The sequence below is a fragment of the Gouania willdenowi genome, chromosome 24 (genome assembly GCF_900634775.1).
Source record: "Gouania willdenowi chromosome 24, fGouWil2.1, whole genome shotgun sequence".
NCBI classification, from domain to species: domain Eukaryota; kingdom Metazoa; phylum Chordata; class Actinopteri; order Blenniiformes; family Gobiesocidae; genus Gouania; species Gouania willdenowi.
In genome coordinates, this window is record NC_041066.1 from 17,986,345 (window position 1) to 18,010,608 (window position 24,264).

Here is a 24,264-nt window from a genome sequence, read left to right on the forward strand (position 1 = left end):
ACCCCAGAGCGCTACTGTTTACCTTCCTATTTAGAAGTTCAACGTCAAAGGGTTCGGTCTGAAACGCGGTGCAGCGTAGCGTTCCGAAAGTTGTGTAATGAAATACACCAATATGGTGGTATAATAAAAATTCATGTCGTAACGAAAATATATACCGGTATTTGGTATGAACCGGTATTCCGCCCAGCCCTACGTGTCACCTAACCATTGTGCAGTCGAAAGCTAGCATACTGCAAGAGATACAGGTGTGCATTTTTAAACTGTGCAAACAGCCTGTTGTTCTAATACAGTATTAATGCACTTTTTACTGTAGTTATCACATTATTTATATATCCCTTTGACAAGCAACCCCTCTATTGATTATGATTTTTCTCCTTGTCTGCACATGCTGTCGAAGGTCAACACTACATGACAGCAATGCATGCTTTATTATTGCAATTAAATAAAACTAGGGAAAATATGAAAATAGAGGGCAGTGTTACACCTAGGTGAGGGGGTAGGGAACAGGGAAGAGGGAGTCAGGGTAGGAAAATGGAAGGGGTGCGAAAGAGTTGACTATTTTAAGGTGAGAGTGCAATGTGATGTGCTTTTTGTGTTGTGTAATCAGTTTAATAAAAAAAACTTAAATTTAAGCTGTTTTTTAACAATATTTATATGGAACTTTTTAAGTATTCAAACAAAGACTAACACATCTATAACGGCACAACAATTTCACAAACGGTTAAAATAAAATGCTCAGCACATAAAAAATCTTATCCAATGTATCATGTAATAATACATTTTATTTAAGTGAATTTCTCCAACACAATACAGGATTTAATCTCTTTCATCCATACACTTGTGCTACTTATGTGTAGTTGTTTGTAAACTGATCCATCGTACTGTGTGACGCACAGAAATGTACTGATAAAAACAATTCTAAGGAAATTCCACTTGCATGGGCTGAGCTGCTATCTTGTAACATGTAAACCACACAAATCTTCTTGTCTCCTGTCACACAAGTTCACACAGCGCTGTGGTTGTTGTACTTCCCGCTTCTTAGAAATGTCACACACCAGCGAGACCCTTTGGTTGTACATCAGATGACAAACTTCCACAATATTTCAAACATCATGTGCTGCGACGATGTCAGTCCTGTGACCGCGAGTACTTTCCTCATCTTGACACAGACCACATTTGCAATAATCTCCCCGTGAAACAGAAGGAGCGTAGAGACCATTGGTGTCATATTGCAGTTAAGATGAGTGAAGTCCTTGCCTTGAGGCAGGTAAGTGGTGGAAAAAGGAGGTTATACACTAAAGAGCTTTTACAAAGTCATGAAGAGTGGTGTAATTCATTGCACCTGCTCTGACAATGTCCAGAAACCTTACACTGGCTTTCTTGCACAATATGACACATGAATGATTGAGGCGGCGGCAGATACACACATTGTTACCAACGAAGTATCTTCCCTTGAACTGCATTGTTTAGTGCTGCATATCAATAACAGCAGAGAGGCTAGGCTGTTCAAGGACAGTCTCAGACTGACGTAGGATCTTTAAACCATTGGTTCTCAAACTTTTATGGCCCAAGTACCCTCTTTGTCTGACGACAACATTTTGCTTATATAAAACTAGTTAAAAACAACTATAGAGCATAATGATGGAATAAATGAGCGTTAACACACTTTGAAAAAAATCTCATTTTGTAAATGGGTGGAAAGAAACACTCTTTAGTGCACCTTTTTTGGATCATGACCCCCGTTTTGAATACATTTTTGATCATGTTTGAGTGCATTTTTGTTTAACTAGAGCAAAAATTTTGGAATACTGTTGTGTGTTTTAATTTTTAAAAAGAACAGTACATAAAAAATTTAAACTCTAGGTGACCTCATATGAGGTTCTGACCCCAAGGTTGAAAAACACTGATTGAGAGGCTCTTGAATGGATTTATTTATGTAGTTTTTATCATTTCCGGTCGTCTCACGCCTAGGGTGGGACCAAGACTGACACTTTATTTGTTATTTTTCCAATCTCTCTCTCTTAGGTACCCTCTGTAGTGCCATCGCGTACCCTTAGGGGTACACGCACCCCCCCATTTGAGAAACACTGCTTTAAGCCACACTTCACGACCACTTTTTACTCATTAGTGTGAGAAGAAGCTAAAAACCTATTTAGATTTACAGCCAGGCTAATTATTGCGGTCAAATCTGCAGGAGGTTGAGCTCAGGGGCTCGTGGGGTCACTGCAGGTTCACCACAACGAACGGTAGATGAGTCAAGGTTACACAGCTGGAAACACTTTTCACACATCGATCTTTGTGTTGTTTAGCAGTGCAGGTCACGGCTGGGATTCAGTCTTGGATATAGTCATTTAAAGAGTAATACAAACTAAGAAACAAACTTCACTTTAAGAAACTTATTAACCTCGCTGTTGTCATCACATGCTCTGCATCCATATCTATGAATAATTGGCTCTCAAGAGAGCAATATCATTAGAGAGGGCTGAATGTTCTCTTTCCAACAACATACACCATTTTCCTCTACACACACCCACTCACATAGACAGGCAATGTCTCGGTAAGGATTACAGGAGAGAGCAAGCAAGTTTATAGGGTCATGTGAGGGCATGAGTACATGAATATGACATGTAAAACACACAATTTGAACATTTTATGGCAAAAAACCTGCTCAAAAAGTCACATGGTGTGTGTTATTTAGTTTATCAGCTCACACGAATATCCATCAAACTTGTGTAATAATGTAATTCCTGATATCAATACCAATTACATATATGTGAGGATACATTACGAATACAAATTTGTACATATTTGCTTGAAAAGGGAAACCCCACAGTGAGCACTTACATTAGTTAGCGAATATGTGTCATACAAATCACTGAAATAATGTTATTTTAGAAGCACATACATAACGAACACAGCCCAATGCAGTACGTGTTTTTTATTTTTTTTTTCATTTTAATCAAATATATAATAACAAAATAGGAATGGATTAAATATACAACAATGCAGACTTGCTAAAAGCAGTACCATTAATTAAATTACAACCAGAAGCCTCGTGCATATTATCATTTAAAGTTGTTCATCTTATAGCAAAGCTCTGATTGGCTGTTCTTCATTTTGTCAGATTGACTAATGATATGATTGACAACACCCATGGGCCACAGCTTGACCCACAAGTCTTGAATCATTTTTTTTGTTTTGTTTCACACACTACAATTATTATAAATAGTATACATATTTTTAGTATTATAGGATACATGATTTCAAATTAATTCATTGTAAATAAATACATATTTATTTATATTTAGTCTGTAGGTTTTCCTTTATTTATTGGAAGGGTATCGTCAAATTAGTTCACATCTGTAATAGGAAAAAAACTGACTTGAAACTTAAAGTACATACTAAAAATGTTTGGGTTTTTCTTTATTATAAATCAATCATATATATATATACAGTATATATAAAGAGCAAAGAGAAGCTCCAAATAAAACCATTGCATACTAGGAATGTTTGATAGTATTTTTTTGCCAATATTGTCAAACACAAAATTTGATTTCCGTTATTAACCGATATTGATATATGCAGATCCCCACCTTACCAACTTTACGCTCATTTTATGCAACTTAATTTATTTATCCATGGAAATACCAAGTTCAACCTACATTTAATGTGACGCTGCACTGTATGTATGCCACAAATAAACACCATCTCTGTAAAAAGGCATATTGATTCAATGTCAGTGATGGTGAAAGTGCCATATTTGTTTTTAATACATTGTCTCAAACATCACATATCTGTTTTTCAATATCGGTGGTAAAAAAACGGCATGAATGTCAAATTGCTTAAAATAGACTTTGATTAGATAGAAATTGATTTTGGCCCATCATCCAAGTTCTATTTGTCCTTTTATTAAATTAGTTTTCCACGTGCTTCTCCTAGGTATAGCTGTGTATGCACATGTTGACAGTTTGTTGGTACATTTACTATGAGAGATTTAGCGTCGCAGTTTCTCTTGACACTTTTTTTTTTTTTTTTTTTGCTAAATCCTGTTAAAAAAGCTTCCACAGCTTGGCATGCCTCACTGAGTCTTGTAACAACCTTAGCTGATTGCATTCGCAGCTGGTTGGCTTCAACAAGTGCATTTTCCCAGTTGAACAGACAGCACATGGGGTCTCTTTGTTTGCAGACTGCTTAAACCTGAAGCTGAGGTTCCTGAAGTTTTTAGGAATTACCTAAGAAAAAAAAAAAAAATCAATCCGGAAAAATACAATCCTTCTAATATTATTATTCATGGAGGATTGCATTCATGGATCTTTTATTTTTAAGCATTAGTTTGGGATGTACTTTGTCTTCCAAATCATGGCTTTTTTTCTTCATATCCCTTTTGAAATTCCCAATGTGCTTTCTGGATATTATAGCATAATCTTAAAAATAAAGACAGAAGGAGGGATTTAATACACGCTATTGTAGAAGTGAATATTGGAAGAAGAGGCCGACAGAAAATGTGGAGGATCAAGCTGTGTGTCTGTTTGGCGTTAATTAGAGCATTAGCAGGAAGCAGAGCTGGCTTTTCATCAGTGGACTAAAGGAGGGAGAAGTTTGACAATGAGACACCCTGCAGAGCTATCACTGATGATAATAAGACTAAGTCCAGGATGGCTTAGATATGCAATTCAAAGAAGATCTAACGCAATGCTTCTTATTATGTTTGCACATGTTATATTTTCTAATCTGGAAGATAATTATTTTTTCTTAAAAACTCAAAGATATGCAGTCTCTTCTTTGTCTTTGATATAGAATTAGTTCCACGTCTGTGATCACAATGTTTACTTTCTCCTGATGCATTCTGGGCAGGGTTGGGGTCAGTTACATTTGCGTTTTCAAATACATATGTTGAATTACAGTTAAATTCCGATGACAGTGACAAGCATTTTTTTTTTCAGATTACAATTACATTCTCAAATACTAAAGTTCAATTACAATTCATCACAATTACTGAGCCAGGATTAAATAACCTAATAGAAATTAACCTTACTCTTGCATTAGCTGTCTGTTAGCATGTCTTATGATAATGGCTCCTAAATCAGCTATAAAACATATATCTATCATCTAATTTATTTCCTATCTATCTAAAATGGAGGTTTTAATAATTTTTTGTCATTATACCCCTCAATTAAAATTTAAATGATAAAATGTGGGAAAGCTTGATAATAAACATATTTTGATACTTGTTAACTACACATGTGTAGAACTGTAACATGGTTCCCCAGTTTTTGCGTTGTATTATAACTGACAAATTTTATAGGATTTTCATGGCAATTACAATTGCAGTACCTGAAAAATTTTAGATTACAATTCTAATTACGCCACAATTGTAATGATAAATTACGCAGTTACAATTAGAATAGATCCCAACCCTGATTCTGGGACCTCTGTCAAGTTTCTATTTTAAGTGTAATGTATTTGTTGACATTGATTAATGACTGCTATATCACTTAGAGATGCACTTGCACCCACACAGCGGACTTCTGCAAACAGCTCGTGGGTGTTATTTTTCTCACTTTGTCTCACTACATATATATACAGAGACAATAATTCTTCCATCTTCTGGGACTACAGAGAATAAATTGTGCAGCTGCTTCTTTTGTACGTTAATGAATATAATGCAGCTTGACCTGCTAATGATTGTATGGCACATTGTGCTTTTCGTTCCTTGTAATTTGGGCTGTTCTACTAGTTTCAAGTGCTATATTATACAATTAGATGAGTTGTGGTATAGTTTGTGGATTTCAGCATCAGCGTACATTATAATCATCCATTAGTAGGGCTTAGAGGTGGCTGTAGGGGTGGATAGATGGCTCATTGTCTATCTGTGGTTCCCTCGTTGCTGACATTATTACTGGACTTTCCAGTGCTAGAAATTTAGAATGATAGTTACCACGACCTTTGACCCAATCCCACAATGCAGCGCGCAGCTGAGATGTAAAATCTTTCTGATCAGAAACATTATAATATGGATACAGTATCACATTTTTGCCATGTACTGCCAGAAGTGTAAAATAGACATGAAGCAATCTGTTGCATGAATACACCACGTGTCATGATCTGAAGTCTGCTGGTGTTAAGTTTCATACTTGTGTTCAGCTTGTCATGTGGTATTATGTGCTTGTGTTCAGGCTTGTACGCTAAATGTTTAAACCTCATCATTTATGTCCTTTTCCTTTAGGGTCGAGCAGTGGTTCTTAACCTTATATGAGGTACTGAAGATTTTTTTCAATACATAATATATATATATATATATATATATATATATATATATATATATATATATATATATATATATATATATATAATTCGCGCACACGTGTAAGCCTGGGCCGGTTTTTTTTTTTTTTTTTTTTTTTTTTGCATTGTTCAAAACCCTTTTAATGTAATTTTTTTATAAATTGTTTACATTCAGGTGCACTTTATTCCCTGATTATCCTCCCTCACTATTTAAAGGAGTGATTAAGCACTGTGTCCTTGTTGGTGTATTGTCTTCATGTCAGATACTTATTGCTGCCTGGTAGTTCTTTCCTTTTTTCTTGAGCTATTTTTAATGTTTCTTCCTAGTTTAAGTAACTTCCTGATTTATTTACAGCACTTTGTTGGCCTGCTACAGTATTTGGAGTTTAAAGTAAACTGGACCGATTCTTGAATTGTGCCAAAATTGATTATTTTACGGATACATTTCATACAACTTTTTAATTTCCGATATGATATTGATATTGCAGCCTTGCATATCGGCCGATACCGTTATTGATCCGATATCAGCATGAATCATACATACTTTTTACATTTTTTTAAAATTTTTTTTAGTTTCATAAAAAAATTATAATGACTTATTGTGGAATGTTAGAAAAGGCTTGATCAAGTGATGTTACTCAAACAGAGAACAATAGTCAGCAACAGTAGGTATGAGAAAAACTGACCCATTTATTATTAACCAATTGGTTACATACATTTTAACCTTCAATATAATATTTACAGTATTCTACAATTGAATAAAATAAATAATAAATGAATTGAGGAATAAAAAAAATTGGAGAATTTCTGAATATAACAACTAATTAAAAAACAAAGTTAGTTATCACAAATACTTCCATTATGAGGCATTTACTGTACTTGCGCATGTCCCTTCAGGACAAGCTATGTTACCTTATATAGATACTGAATGGTAGCCACCTTCTATCAGGTCCCTTATGAAATGAACAAATCAAAGAACATCAAATAATTGGTGGCCATTTTTAACGTAATTCAGCATTTTTTTTTAAATTTTATTTTACGATTTCGTTTTTAAGCATGCTCTCTCACTACTGCACTTACCTTCTTTAAAGAACAAATGAAAAATGAAGTTTGGTATTCTTTTTACATTTCCAGCCATACCAACAGATGTGTACTCCTGACCTACTGGTTTGAACTTTGACCCTTAACGCTGTCTGTCAGCAGTTTGGCCACCACTGATTAGCACCTGCACCACATGCTCAAAAGCTTCTACCCACAGGGTTGATCCCCGTTTTTCAGGCAATGATCAACATTTTAAATGATCGACTGCCTCTTATAAATCAGGGCCTAGGATGATGAGGGGTAATGGACAGATGTGCGACTGACTCAATTTGTGTTACTTTCTACACGATCAGCATTTTAATGCTACCTAACTTTCTTAAAGTAAAAGTTATTGCCTAAATTTGAGTGATGTGATCTGATTTGTAATTTTAATCTCCCCCAAAACCTCAGAATGGTATCTTGTTACAAGCTTGCCGGGATAATTGCTTGGTTTAACAGGACAGGTGTTGGCAGAGGGGAAAGAAATTACTGGAGGGTATAGAAAATAATTCAATATAACTTTTCAGTTTGTCATTGAAGCCCATCTTTCAACACTTTCATTGCCCTTGTACCCCTCGAAGCCTCTAGCTATAATTATCTATCTGGTCTGCAGTGAAAGGGGAGCGGCCTTGGGTTTCCAGATTAATTACCTTTGTGTGAATTTCACTGCTGGTGTTACTGCATGAATAAAGCTGTCAGACACAGCACCTGACGATTGAGAGAAGGGAGGCTCACACAGAGAAGCTGCACTTATCTCAGAAGGCTATACAAGCCTTGTGAGATTACAGGTGCTAAAACGTGTGAGGCAGAGTCTAACGACAGCCTTTTTTTTACTTATTGTTTTAGAATATGATACATTAAGACATTGTAAGAAAGACGATCTTAAAGGGGACATATCATGCTAAATCCACTTTTTTAGCCCTTAAATGCATTTTGTTGTATATTTAGAGTGCTTAGAAGTACAGAAAAAATCAAATTAGTCTCTTCAGGTGCTCCGTAGATATCTTTATATTCTGTTTTGCTCATATTTTTCAATCTGTTTCGATTTTTCTATTCTCTTTTACGTTTTTTGTGTACGCGAAGCACTTCAAGGATGACTGCTTCAGCAACCTCCACCAGTATAAGGATTTGCCGAAAGACTTTGTCTGATTGAGGGGTCAATTCCTTCTATCTTTGGAGACGACGAACAGAGCACTTTGGTAAGCTGTAAATAACGCTAAAAAGTGTGATGATAAGACGTCCCTGTCATTGTTTTGTTAGCATTAGCAGTTGCACCGTCTTCAGACTTCATATGTTAGCGCTGTGTGCTCGTTTTAGATCCTTGATGATATGGCCTACGTGATTTAATTTAAGTCTAAAGTTTTCATTAGTTATTTCATTTTGCTGTTTTTGTCTTTGAAAAGACTGTATTAAAATGCATTTCGTGACGTTAGCTTGGCGCTAGCGTTAGCTCGGTGCTTGTGTTAGCTCACTTGTTAGGGTTCTGCAGGTTCATCATCTTCATTTTCATCTCGCTCCGCCGGGACAGACTCTGGCTCGAACATGTAAGGCTGGATGGACAAGTCTTCCGTTGTTGACATTTTGTAAATAACCTCTGAATAAAAAGTTTATGCGCCGCTACATAGCCGTATCTCTTCTATCAAACTACAAAAATGGCCGAGCAGGGTGGAGTTGAACCGAGTGTCACCTGAAGAGGGGGCGGGGTATGGAGTGTCTCATTTGCATTTAAAGAGACCACCAAAACGAGTTGCTCTCAGAAGCACATCAGAAAAGGGGTGGAGCTATAATAATGAGGAATTCAGACCCAAGCATTGCAGTTCTGCTTTATATAGACCATAACTGTATGATTTATATGTAAAAAGGAAAGATTTAAAACCATGATATGTCCCCTTTAAGTTTTTCAAATCAGTGTTTATAAGTAAAATGTCTCGTTGAATTGGAAAAAAAAAGAGTCGTAATCTCCCCAACCATTAAAATTAATTTCATACTCTCTGGCCATCCTGTATTTATTGAATACTAATGTACTATTCATAATTCAAGTTAGGTGTAGCTTGAGGTTTATGCTTTAAGCCTTTCAGATTTATTATGCAGCAGGGGGCTTATCAATACTGCAACTCTTTACACATCATTTCTACATCTATTCTGTGAGTTTATTGCTCTGAGGCCATATACTGGTAGACATTCTATGAGATTTCTTGACAATGGTTCACATCTCATTTTGTTCCCAAGAACTTCAAATTGCACCATTTTAACCAGCACAAACTTGCCATTATCACCAATTCTCTCCACTTTGCCTTGAGGCAAATGGGGCAGTTATAGGAACAGCCTGATACTACTGTAGTTTTTTCTGAATAACAATAAGAGAGTACAGGACTAAGATTGTAAATGGACCGTGATAGAATATAGAACCCCCCCCCCGATCCTTTTTCAAGGGGGTTCATTTACAATATTACACCTGTATGATTTCTGTACTCACTGACACAAGTACTTAATAATGCCATTAAAGTTACTGTCAAGAAAATAAACAATTGAGGTGGTCTTGTTTGTCTTTTATTAAGAGCATTATTTACAAAACTGCTTGCTTTCCAATTTAACCATCGAACTTGATAATAAGTCAAGGGTAAAATTACTTTTGTGGTATTAGACTGCACTATTGGGTCTGATTTAGATACCAGTCATGTATCAGGACATCCCTTGTAGGATGTTCATCACCGTCAATAGCTGGGTTTCCGTTACAGATTTTTGCAAAATAAAAGTGATGTTTCTAAATGTCGACAAAGTATAATTGCGCTTAGACCGTGTTTCCATTGAAGGTAGTTTTGGACAGGAGCCTCGTGAAATCTCATCCCGCGAGACGCTCCAAACCTCCTGATAACACTCTGTATTCCTTTGTTGTTTCACGTCTAATGTGTCAGGGATGTTTTTTTAAATATAATGCTAAGAAATGTCCCGGTCTCCTCTTCTGTTTACATGTACTGCGCCACGTTTTCTCGGGGAGAAGTGGTCATGTGACCAGGTGCCTCACTTCATGTGACCATGTACGTCACGCTCTGTGACGTGTATTTGCGAAAAAAGTGTTTCCATAGCGCTTTTGTGACGCATTTTAATATTGAAATTCCTTCTCGTGAAAGTGTGAAAACTTTTTTGTGATATTTGAGTGTTTTTTCAAAATCCAGCCGTTTCCATTACAAGTTTTTATTACACTGTTTAGATTTTGCGCATTTCCAAGGGTAATGGCAACACAGCTAGTGTTTCATAGACCATCCCTGATGGTCAGCTCTAACATTTGCAGAGAAGTTAGTAGAAAAACACAAATTTCTAAGCGATGTTGCCTGGTCTGCTATCAGCATTACAGCACAGTCTAAAATGTGACTTGACTTACAGTGTGTGTGTGTGTGTGTGTGTAGCAGAAGAAACACTTGGAGGACAAACTGCTTGTGTTCTTATCCTGCACCACTATGCAAAGCATGCTGACTGTTGTTTCACAGTGCGGTTTGCAGTCTGCTGCAGCAAATGTCATGCTAAGATCAATGCTGTCCTTATTCTTACTCTTGGTCTCCTATAGAAATGGCCCAAAGCATGGTGCAAGCAAATTTCATCAGCTTAATCAATTTTAAGAGGAATGAAAGAGGGATTTCATCATTAGCTTGTTCCTCATATTCTCAGTATTAATCAGGCACACAGTTCTGCTGCAGCTGAATGGCCATAAAAAGACAATTAAAAGCACATTATTATATTAAAGCTATAATTTGAAATTGATGGTCTTTATAACAAGGCAGCGTCAGTCTCTGGGTTTTGCACCAAAGGTACCATGAACATTTACAAGCTATTAAAAAGCAGCCCAGTCTGATATTTAGAGAAACAGCGAGCATACTCAATATCATCCTCTCGTAAAGTATAACCTGTAGAGCAGCACTGCTTTAATCGTTGGCTTTTGTTGGAAGGGAAATTAGCATGGGTTATGGCAGGGCCCGCAGAAATGTGAATGTCTGATCTGAGAACCACATTATGAACATGCATGTTAGAATAATGACCAATCTGAGCAAGAATAAGAACAGAGGATTTGGTCTTTCCTGGGGTTTTTTGGAGTCATTTTGTGTGTTTTTGTTGTAGTTTTGTGCATTTTTAGACTGTCTTTGTTATTTTGTTATTTTTCTGTCATATTGTGTTGTGTTAAAAGGAGTATTTTTTTTGTGTTTTTGTTGCTGTTTTGTTCACCATTTGCATGTTTGTGTTGCTGCTTTATGTATTTATCTAATATCTTTACTTTTTTTAAAGTAATTTTGGGTGTTTTTGTTGCAGTTTTGTGCATTTTTAGTCATTATGTGTTTTTTTTGTTTATTTTTCTCATTTTTTGTTTTTAAGGGTCTTTTTGTGCTTTTTGTTGTTGTGTTATGTAATATTACTGTCATTTAAGTCAAATTGTGTATTTTTCTGTCCTTTTATTTGTTTTTCCTGTTTTGTTTTCTGTGTTATGTGTTTGGTTTTTGCATCCTTTGTGTGTATTCGTTGTCTTTTTGTAAGTTTGTTATTTTGCTTTTATTTTCACTCCTTTTTTGTCATTTGTGTGTTTTTCGAGTGATTTTTACATTGTCTTTTAAGTAATTTTGTGCATTTACTTTGGGGTGGTCACACAAAACCTTTAAACTTGTGAATGAACCACCTTCTTATGATGCTTTAAATACTTAACTACACATCTTTTTTTTTTTAACCTATTAAGCACGAGGATGAGTGTTGGGATATAAGTGAAAAGTTCACAAAAACACGACAGGCCATGGGAATACAGAGTGTTCTCAGGGGAATCCAACAACCATCAGGGGTCAGTGTTTTGTCTAAATCTGTGACACATTAGCAGGTAATTACAGAACAGGCGCCCTGCAGCTGTATGAAACAAGTCTGCACATGTACATGTAAACACACAGCAGCTAAACTACTGTTGCTCATCAGCAGAAATGGCTTTGATTCGTTCGCAATGAAGAAAGAACAGAACACATGCTGGCAAGACCTTATCTGACTGATATTTGACACCTTTTTAAACTAAGATCAGATGTGTAAAAAAAAAAAACATATCCAATTACAGTTAAAATGTAAATTTTTTTCCCCTCAAGGTCAAATTCAATTAATCCAAATTAATGCGCTTTTTTATAAATAACCCCATTAAAATTGGGGAACAGGATTTTCCGACTTCTGTATATTTCTTGAGGAAATCGGTCATTCATACCGAACTGCGTGCCTTTAAGTTCTCGCCCTTTGCTTTTAGCTTTTCTGTTGAAAGTGCTCAAACTTGACGATGATGGGGCGTGGGTGGTTACCTCGATGAACACTGAAAGGTGATGTGTTTCACCATTTCTGTCGGGATCTTTAGACCCCATTCACACGTAGCTGGTTATCTGCTGAAACTAATATATTTTTCTACAGTTTGACCTGCCATCCACACGAAAACGCAGGATAATGTCATTAAAAACAGAGCTTTTGATAAACTCCGACCAAAGTGAAGATTTGGGAAAAGTTCCCTTTGCGTTTGTCACAGCAAATTTGCGGTTGACCTCATTTGGAGGCATGATTTATTGCTCTGGTTGAATGATGGAGTCCAGGCGAGGCATTGATGATTTTATAAAAAAGATTTATTATAAAATTAAATAAAAAAGGAGTAAAAAAGAAGCTTCCATCCTGAAAGAATGAAAGGCAAAAGGCTCGTGGCAGAGCAAAAAGGCAAGACCCACTCTAACTAACAGTTTCACAGCTTAAGCTTTTATACAGATAACAGAAAAAGTTCCACCCTGAGGTGAGGAGAAGGAGGGAGTCAGATGCCCAACAGTGGAAACATTTGAGGATGATGAAGACGTGTATATTATGAGAAAGGTTGGGCGCCACTCTTATCTATCCTTGATAGTGTGTGCGTTCGTGTATATCTGCATGTGAGTTTGAGTTTTGGCCTTCAGCAGAGACTCTGTGTTGCACTGAGTACAATACGATCTGTACTGTTTAATCTAACATGATTCAGCTGTTCAAAAGTGCGAAGAGTAATGGAGTCATCATGTATTAAAACATGACAAATTGTACACATGAACACACATTTGACGATATTATGATGAATATAAAAATTGCCATAACACGTTTCAGTGTGGACACTGATAACCGGAGTTTTAAGATTCCAAAACTCTCGTTCGGGGGGGCAGGGCCATCTCCCTGAGGATGGTGTTGTATTGCGTCCTGGTGCGGGAACGGGTTTCTCTGCTGCGGGGTTGCTCCCTGTTGTGGCGGGGTGGACACTGCGGCCTCGCCGAGCAGCATGGCCGAAAACCCATACCGGCTCCATGGAGGATGACTGCACCCCCCATTCCCCAGGCACAGTGGGACACCAGCCACACCTCCCAGGGGTGACCCCACCGCATGCTGGCACCAAGCGGCTGCGTGCCGTCTGCGCCATCTACTCTCTCTGGTGGCCCGCTGTATGGACGGGCCAGGCTCACGCCAGACTGGCCTCCTACATGGACTGGGTCTCAAACATTGTTAGTCAGTTGTGCAAAAATGCATTTGAGACCCCAATGCATTAAGCAGAGAGTGACGTCCATGCACTTGTGGATAGCACATTTATGCAGTTTTGTGTGGATATAATTTTTTACAACGATGTGTGGACATAACATTTTTTTTCTAAATGGAGGAGGGTGGATATACATTTATAAAAATACTCAACTACGTGTGGACAAGGCCTTAGAGCAGACGACATGAAGGTTTTCAGCAGAGTATCTGGGTCATCGTTGGATGTTTCCGGAATACCTGAGAAGATCACGCTGTCTCGCATAGAGACGCCATGCTGAATTTCACAGAGTATTACGTGACTCTCAAAACATCTCACGTGACTTACCTCTCTCTTGTAACTTAACTCTCCATTTTTTATTCATTTATTTTTGTTTTAGCTCATCACTTTTATTAAACAATAAGTTAGAACATCTGGAACAAACACAGCAGGTCATAGTAATGATGACGAGTTGTAAACTCAGAGGAACAGCGTGGAGGGGGCGGGGTCAGCAGATGAAACACAGTGAAAGGAGTACTGAATCCACACTGTGATTATATAGCAGGAGACGATCCTTCATTTCCTACTGAGGAAACAACTGTTGTTGGTTCGTTCCTGTATTTCAACCTCATCTCTCATCACCATGGCCAAAGGGCAACAACACACCAGTGTAAAATGACGAACAATGACACTGAAAGCAGGTTCACATCTGCACCGTTTTCCTACCTGAGCCGAAACATAAAGACAGCACAAGTCTGTCATCAGGTGATGACTCGCTGGATTGGCACCAACGACCCCTCTGACCTCAAGGAAGGAAACCTACAAGTAGCAAAGACAACAATAGCAGTGTTTTTTATTGTAAAAAAAGAAGTCAGTGAAAAACGCAAAACATTGTAGACAAAGTTACACTGAAAGTTAGCCCTGATAAACTCTCATATAATAAATAACTCAGTGGACAGTAAAACATTGTTTACTGCCCCATAACTGCAGATGCTATTAATATGGTGGTATGACCTCATGCTCAGTAGTAGGCCATGGCCATCACTGTAGGTGCTTTTGTAAGCAGTTGTAAACCTTACCATATACCAGGGTTGGGGTGAATTATAATAGTAATTGCATAATTGATAATTAATTACATAAATGGCATAATTAGAATTTTAATCGTAATTTTTCAAATCTGTTGCAGTCGTAATTTTAATTAAATTGGAATTCAGTTCAGATAATTGACGTTGTAATTGTAATGGCCATGAAATAAAAAAAATAAAAAAATGTCAATTATAACTGGGGAACCATGTTACATTTCTATGTACAGTTCTACACATGTAGTTAATTATTAAAATGTGTTTTATATCCACCTTTCCCACATTTTACCGTTAAAAAAAAAAAAAAAAAAAGATTAAAATCAAGGAGTATACTGACACAAAAAAGGCTCAAACACCCACACAATAAATATTAAAACCTATATTTTAATTGATTAGGAAGCCTAACAAGATAACCAATAGATAGGAAAGAATTTGGGTGATAGATATTTGTTTTTACTGTATTTTTACAGCTGATTTAGAACCCATTATCATTGGAGATGCTAACACAAGAGGAAGGTCAACTTTTATTAGGTTATCTATTAAAGGCTCAGTAAATGTGATTCATTGTAATTAAACTTTAGTATTTGAGAACATAATTGTAATTGACTTTATGAGGATAAATATAATGGTAAATTATTTATAATTGAAAAAAATGCGGATGACTGTAATTGTAAATGAATTATAATTGAACATGGATAATTGAAGGCATAATTGTAACTGAAAAATGTAATTGACCCCATCCCTGGGGCCAACACAATCAAATAACGTTTAATCTACTCTAAAATATTGTGATCAACACTCCTTTCCAATTGTTTGCTAATCTTTATCCCATTAAAACCTGAAAAGTGGAAAAGGTGGCTGTCATTTAAACAGAATTGCAAAAGAACCTCGAAGTCACTTTTTCATTCAAGGACAAACAAGCCCTGAAGATTAAGCTAATGAGTAATGTGAATTTATCTTGTTAAACAGCATTCACAGGCAGCAGCGTGTCCAGTTTAGGTAACTGAGGATTACGTTTGTACTTATAAGACATTTGCTTTCTCTGCGGAGGGATTTATGCAGCCAAGCATGGTGCAGTTAAGAATTGGACCATCATGTCCAAATATTTTACTTGTGCACTGCAAGGAAAACATCTGCACAGAACCAGGACCCTATGAAACATCTGCAGAAGCACTAATAAAGCTTGTTTAATGTTGATTTTACAGAACCCTTAGTCATTAAAACCTGACGTATTGTCAATGTCATCCAGCGTTTACACCTGCTTTAAACATTATTGTCAACGATCAGATCCAGTGCTTTTCAGCTCATGTATTGACAAAGTAAATCAGTAATTGTCAACCTTTTCAGCTTGTGATTCCTAAAATAAGTGTCAGAGCCCGGGTACCCCCACTGTACCTGAAGGTGGTTGAACACAGACATGAACATTGAAGAACAGTCATGTGGAGACAGGACCATCTATAAGGGGGAATAAAGGGGAGAGGTTAAAAGTGACATTAATGGGTCAATATATGTGACATTGGGTGGGAAAAGTGCTGGAAAGGGTTTATGAGTGCCGAAAATGTCTTGGGAGTGGAAAAAAAAATGTGCAGGAAAGGCATTGAACTTTGATGGAGAAGTGGCAGAAATGGGAGTAAAGTAGCAAAAGAAAAAGTGATAAAAATGGGTTAAAACATGGCAAGGTTGGTGTCGTTGCAGAAAAGGGTAAAATAAGCAAAAATGGGCTCAAATTGTTCAGGAAATATTTCTTAGTTTCTTGAAGGCATCTGGCGGACCTTCTTCCAGTGTCTCGCGGCCCCAAATGGAGTCCAGACCCCAAGGTTGAGAACCCCTGAAGTAGATGACAACATTAAACTTGTATAATGCACACTCCTTGTGTACCGACTTTGACAATCAAAAGGTGAGCAGATCTTTTGGCCCAGTGCCCTAACACAGAGGTTTTCTTTAATCTGCTCACATAAAGTGTCACATGTAGAATCAGCCTCTCGCCCGCAGTGTATATTCACCCTGACAGGACTGCTGAGTTGGCTCTGCGTCCACGGCAACGCGCACACACGCAGAGAGAGAGATGTCTGCCTCTCTGTCCACACAGCAACAAAGCTCACAAGCAGACTCCGACCAATCAGGACGCTTCAAAGGTGACAGGCCCGGGCCAGGTCTGCTTTTGCTCTCTGTCGCTATGGCTGCTTTTGGTTTTTGTTGGTTTTTCAGAGAGACAAAATCAGGCGCTAAATGAGAGTGAGAAAGAGAGGAATTCATAATCATTTACATTTCTGTCCAAAAGACAAGAGCCATTTTAGCACCATCTGTGCCTGAAACAAATTTCATGCAACAAATTTACAAGAAAGATTTCCAAAAAAAAATACACAAAGGAGGGAAAACAACTAAAAAGACACAGAAAATGCTTGAAAAAAAGGAAGTTGAGTAAAAGCCTTATGTTTTCATTTTAAATGTTTTTATTGCATTCAATAATACAGTTGTTTCTATGCAGATGTGTGAAGAGTACTGATATATCCTACTCAAGTAGAAGTATTGTTACTTGATTGAAATTGTACTCAAGTACAAGCACAAGTAAATCACACATAAAATACTCGAGTTTCAGTCAAAAGTAGCTCAATTAAATAGTACTTAAAGTTAAAGTTGCTTGCTACGTTCACCCCCCCCATGTTTATTTTTGACAATAAATCTTCCCAAGTTTCTTTTTAATCTCATGTATAAAATTAAAAAAGGAACAGACCAAATCTTGCACAATTACAGCTTAATTTATTTAGGCATCTGTTTAAAATAAAATGTTCTTCTAAATGCACATTTCTTGCAACAACACCAATGAATTAAACTAAAAAAAAAAAAATTCTCAATCTCTAAGTATAGGTAAATTTATGAACTCTAAAACTGAGAAAATAACCAGCATTCAATGCTGTTTTGGCACCGTGCATTACATTGAATCTGATTGGTCGACTATAACGTGATGCATTTGATTGTGGTCTGGTCATTTCATTTTTTTGTAGTTTCACAACGTCTATCATTTTATTATTTTTAAACTATTTATTTACAATATATATTTTTAAAGAAACATTTACATGACAACAGTATTGAGCATATTGTCAGTATCAACAAAAATAATTAATAAATAAAATAAAATCTGTTGATCTTTTACTCAGTAACAGTTGGGTGTAGAAATGGAACAAATTACTTATTTTAAAATGTACATAAGTACAAGTAAAACTACTGATTTAGAAATATACTAAGAAAAAAAGTAAAGGTACCCATAAAAGCCACTCAGTTACAGTAATTTGAGTACTAGCAGTTTTTTTTAGTAGTATTTGATTTGGCGTCTTTGTTTTTTGTTCCTCACCTACAGACACTAATGGGTGCTTCTATGTGTCAAAGTAACAGTTGTTTTCTCTGTCGTCTAGACATTTGTTTGACATGTGTATTATAGATACTTGGCAAACAATAATTTTCATTACATTAGTGTCGTGATGAACGGAAACTCAGGTGTGCACTAAAGCTTGCTGTCACAATAGACAAAGCAAGTTTTTTTTTTTTTTTTTCTTTCTTAAAAATCCTGATTATGATTTCTCAATTCTAATCAGTAAATTATTCATGTGTTTTGTAATACCACTCTTGGTTTCAAACACTTTTTAATGCAGAAAAAAAAAAATAAATGTTAAGTGAGGCAATACTGGGGCACTGAATCAAAGCGGGGTTTGATTCAGTGCTAAGAGGGTTTCTTTTCTTTGCTTATCAATGCATTCATCTGCACTGTGCACTCCAAAACTCCACTCATGCTGGTTAGAGGGATTATTTGGATGTTGTTCTCCCATGCACTTGATATAATTGTTCACCAAGTAGTTTTTCTCTGTGTGTGCTGGGGGAAGACGAGCTCTGCGAGTTGGGAAATATCTTTGAAAAGACGCTGCTACAATAGAAACGTGGCCTTATCCTTAGCTGACCTCCGTGCTCACCCAGTGCACGTGTAAAGCTGGAACCTCCTGGACTCCATCTGGATGTTTGGATTTGGTCAAGAACAATGCTCCTTTCTGACTAGTAGGATTGCATCACTTTATGTAGGTCTTGGCACCAAACCTGACCAACTATGAATTAGGGTTTAAAAACGTGTACAGCATTAGTAACCAACAACTTTCTAAAGTAGAGATTTTTGTGTTTTTTTTTTTGTTTTTTTAAATTATTGCATTCTGCATTTTATTATTCTGCTGTTGTGTATATGTACTTACTGTTAAAGCCAAACTCTTGATTTCTATATGGAAATGACCATTAATTGTAGCGTATTTGTCTCCAAAATAACGACAAAATGTTCGGCAAGTTTGATTAGGATATTTTATTGACACAATCAGTTGAAACAAAAAAAAAAAAAGCAAAAATGAGACTTATGAGAATTATTGGCCAATTGACAACTTCTTAGAGTAGTTCTTTTTTAGGTTGGCACAGGTCTCCTGAGAGATTTTGGCTCATTCTGCCATTGCAAATTGTTCTCGCTGGTCTAAAATGTGTGGTTTCTGAGCATGGACATTCACTTTGAGTCCCTGCCAAAGATTCTCAATACGATTGAGGTCTGGGTTCTGTCTGGGCCACTCCAGGACCTTGGTTTTGGTATCCTTCTGTAACTGTTGGACCAATTTTGATTTATGCTTTGGGTCATCTTTACCTTTCAGAAGTTCATGGGCAGTTCTTCTGGGATGATGGTCCTGAAGTCCTGGAGACTGCGTTCCTTGAAACATCAACTCCAGAAAAGGCCAGGTAGGAAATTTTGTGTTTACGACCACGCCCAGGTTTTTTTTAAATTTTATTTTACAGAATTAGACTTCTTGTACTTGGCAATGATGCAACGTACAGACACTGTGAAACACGAGGAATCATTAGTCTCCACTATCTTCTTTCTGAGCTCAAGACTGATTTCCTTTGTCGTTGGCATTGGTAGTAAAAGCAGTCTCTGTCAATAACGTGTTCAAGTGCCCTGTTCCTTGGAGTCCTGTTATGCTGATTGAATGTTTGGGTGTTGTTAGGAAGCCAATTGACTTGTGGTTTGAAAGCTGATTGGTTAATTAGCTGTGTTTTGGAAGCAAGAATTCACATGGGGCTAATAATTTTGGCCTCAACTGTATCTACCTAACAACTGAAGATGTAAAACATTAGCACTTTACCTTGTAAATGGGCCACAGTCAAAGCGAATTCTTATTAAAATGAAACATCTTAACTGGGAGTAGTCTTACCTATACCTCTGCTGGGACTCAGTTTTAGGGCCCTCTCGGGATGTAACGATTAATTGTAAGGCAGTTAAAAATCAATTCATAGGTATCACGGTTGATATCGATTTTCTGAAAATTGAATCGCAGTACTTTTTTTAAACAGCAGAGGGCGCTATATATCCTTATCATGTCCAAAGGCTGAGGCGGCGGGCGGAATCTGCTACTACTTTATTTCTGGCCGCCTTCTACTCTTAAATATGTTCATAAATGATTCCTTACCCCTTAAGCACAGAAAGAATATCTGTAATATTACATGAATATCTGTAAAAGTCAAGTTTTTCCATTAGCTCTGTCTGCTAGCATAGCATCTCTTCTTCACTGCACAGAATATCTGCATGGCAACCGACCACTGGGTTACTAGCGCTCTCTGCTGGTCCAAACAAATATCTGACGTAAATACAGGGCAATGACTTTCTTTTTTAAAAAGTCCAATTGTTAAGGCACAAAATACATTTTTAGTTGCACTTTTAAAAAGAAAAAGAACTATTATGCAGTTTTGCATTGTTTACTATAGAACCAGAATTTAAATTAATAGGCTTCTTCTTCATTTGTATTATTCCTTTATTTATTTCATTCAAGATTTATTTTTAGCTAAATTGCATTGTTTTGAATAGTTTATCAAGGGATTCTTTTGACAATGAAAAATAAAAAGAAAATAGTGCAGTATTTTCTTTTTTTTTTTTCCCCAAAAAAAATATAGGTAAATTTTTCAATCATCATTTGTCTACAGTCCCATTTTGTAAAATAAATCGTGAGAGAATTATATCATGAACCCAGTATTGTGAATCGAATCGTATCAGGAGTTGAGTGAATCGTTACATCCCTAGTGCACACATACAGTTACTCAAAGCGGAACTAAGTAACTTGTGCTTAGTGCTCCCCCTAAAGGTCCCTTTTGGTTATGGCACTGTCGTGAAAACTCTGCACCCCTCCGCCGCTTGTGTGTAGCTGTGGGGTGGGACAGGGGCGGCACCGCGACGACACTGTGTGTGTTGCTGCTGAGCTGTCACTGCATGAAGTTGCTTTGTTCCTCAGACAAAGGTCTTCTCTGCCTTTTTTTGCTGCTCCGCCACAATATAAGTTTGAGAAAAGTGAATCTGTAGACAACCGTGTGCAGCCACGGGGGCTGGTCATAATCTAGCATTAGTTTGTATTGGGCTGCCGTAAAGCAGTACGACTTGCCACCGGGTTGGAGGTAGGAAAGTTGCAAGTGCTGTTTTTTGGCCAGAGACAGCGAGGGGGATGAAAGACCCCCCAATCACCACATAAACACTTGTATTACCCTCACAGGGACTACGAGAAGGATTTATTAAGGTGAATAAGTTACTTAGATTAATGTTAAAGCAGAACTAAGTCCACTCTTGCCTAGTGCACCGAATAACCTAAAGCCTGTGATGTGAGCAAAACTAGATCTTACTGCATCTTTAATATAAAAAAAAATATTCTTTATCCGGAAAAACAGATAGTGCTTCAAAATAAAGGAGTGTAGGTACACGGGCAGTCGTTTTCATTTTTATTCCACTCTCTGATGCACCCCCCCCCCCCAAAAAATTATTTGTTGCTTAACAGCAGACAGAACTTCAGGCAACATTGAAAAAAATGACACCAGTTGCAGTTTATTAGCAGGCACGCCCTGCTCTTGTTGCCCCGACCTTCAGGATCAACAGGGTCATACTATGCAACAACAAAAATTTGACAGGTGAAGGAGCAGCACGGGGGCTTAGCGATCAGCCATCTTCATTGTAACTTAATCTGTCGATGGTGGTGGAGTGCGCAATGTCTGCTAATGTTTTTGCTTCTAATTTTACCATGTGATAGACAGTCCATACGTGTCATAACACACACCATATTGTGGCCTACCACTAATGCTTTTCAAAAACACTGAGTGGTTGAGTTTTTTTTTTTTTTTTCATGAGATGATACTAGACGACACTAGAGAGACAAAATAGGTGCTAGATTGCGTGCAAACATGCTGGGTTTGGAAATAGACATCTTTCCTGCAGCCCACTCTCAGACTCACACACACACACATGTGCACCCACACTAAGTACATCAAACCCTTTCATGTGTCCTCTAATGAACCACAGCAATCATAATACAACTATCAAATACAAGAAGAAAGAGTTTATTCATCACAAAGGTTTTTGAGGTTTTGAATCAGAGTTTCATTTACATTTGTTTCACTGTCCACAAAGGAGCAGGTTTATAGTACGCTTTAGATTTATTATAGAACTAAAACCAAAGAGAGCAAATTAAATTACAATCTCACTTTAGTTAAAAAAAAACAACACTTTACTTATCAGAATATCTTTATTATTTGCAAAATAAAGAGTTTTAATAAGTAAAATATAATTGGATAATTACGGTAAATGAATTCATTGTTGATGTAATTATTTTATTGTTGATTTCCAATGCTGTTATGCCAATGTTTTATTGATTTTTAAACTGTTTAATGTATTCTGCTGCAATTGTTTTTATCAATCATGTAAAGCCCACTGAATCGTCTTGTGTATGAAATGTGCTATACAAATGTATCTTGCCTTGCCTAAAACACAAAATAAAGATGATCAAACTTAAAGGAATACATTTGTGAAGCTGGTTTAAAAAAACCAAGAGGATTTTTTTTTTTTTTTGTTAAATAATGGAAAAAAAAAAAAAAAAAAAAGCATATAGAACAGAGCTGCTCACAAAACGTAAAATGTTGTTGTGTACACTGGTTAAACCGATCGGGCAGAAATGTGGTAGGTATAATCTATGGACGGAGCCCGATTTCCAATTTGGGCCCCAAGGGGCCCCAAAAGGGAAAAACAAACAAAAGTCCATTTTTCATTTATTCACGAGTCAAATATTACGACGGTTGGTGGTAACGAATCATTGGCACATACCAATATATAAATGGGGCCCATTACCCTGTACGTGTCACGGGGGCACCAGGGGGGCCCCCATTTCTCAAATGACTACTCCTACGTTGGTTCTCGTTAGATCAGAGGAATTGGTATGAATACTCTATGACTGAATGTGATGAGACTCTCTTAGCCTTTTCTTTAAAATGAGGCCCGGGGCCCACCCCCCCATTTAAAAATGTATGGGAAAATAGTCGTGCAATATATTGTTTAAAAGGTAATTCAATGTAGATTACGATTATGCCTCGCACAATTCAATGAGGGGCCAAATATTGCGACAGTTGGTTGTACCGAATCATTGATACATACACACGTATGAATATGAATTACTCCGTATGTGCCCCATTTTTCGAATGACTACTCTTTTGGTAATGCTCATTGAATCAGGCTGTAATTTGACATGGACATTCTATGAGCGGATGTCAAGAGCCTCTTTGGAGACCTTTTTGAAAGTGGGGGGGTCCCCTTTACCGGTAATTTCTACATTTATCGGAACATAGTCGTGCAATATATAGTTTCAAAGGCCATTCAACGTAGATTACGATTTTACTTCTCATGTTTTACTGCGTGGGACCGATTCATTTGACTGAATTCTCACTGGACTATTGAAAAGCTGCATCACTAGCTCATGTTTAATATTTCTCAATTACACCCCTGGTTCTCTTCTGAGCTACGTTTCTTTTTTTCGGTTCAGTTTGTTCTTTTTACTTTTTGTGAGTATTCTTTTTAACACAAGTATGGACATTTTAAAGACATTAAGTTTGGAAGAAATGTGCGTGTATGGCAATGTTTGATCTTGAACACTGTTGAAAACATAATAAAATACTAATGAAAACCTGCATCACAGCTGGATAGTCTTTATTTATTGCAGTAAGTAAATGTTGCTTCAGTTAAAAGCAATTTGCTGAAAATAAAATGAAGTAAAGCCTGTTTACTCATTCCTATTGTATTGTAAATAATCATTTCAGTCCTTTACGTTATTCATTCTTCTATTTTTCACTCCAGGGTATGTGCCGTAACTCTCAGAGGACACCGTGTCTCTTAAATGTCTCTTGTCACTCTTTAACACTGAGGTGGAGCACATTTGGCTTGTGAGATGTACTGGACCATAAATTTAGCTCTCGTCT

The 24,264-nt window shown here is 37.0% G+C and overlaps 1 long non-coding RNA gene across 1 annotated transcript; it reads left to right on the plus strand.

Moving 5' to 3' along the window:
- Positions 1-11,668: 11,668 nt before the first annotated feature.
- Positions 11,669-16,439, plus strand: LOC114457423 (uncharacterized). Its single transcript, XR_003672942.1, has 3 exons — positions 11,669-11,682; positions 13,311-13,317; positions 16,288-16,439. It is a non-coding gene; the product is annotated as an uncharacterized LOC114457423 (long non-coding RNA).
- Positions 16,440-24,264: the final 7,825 nt, after the last annotated feature.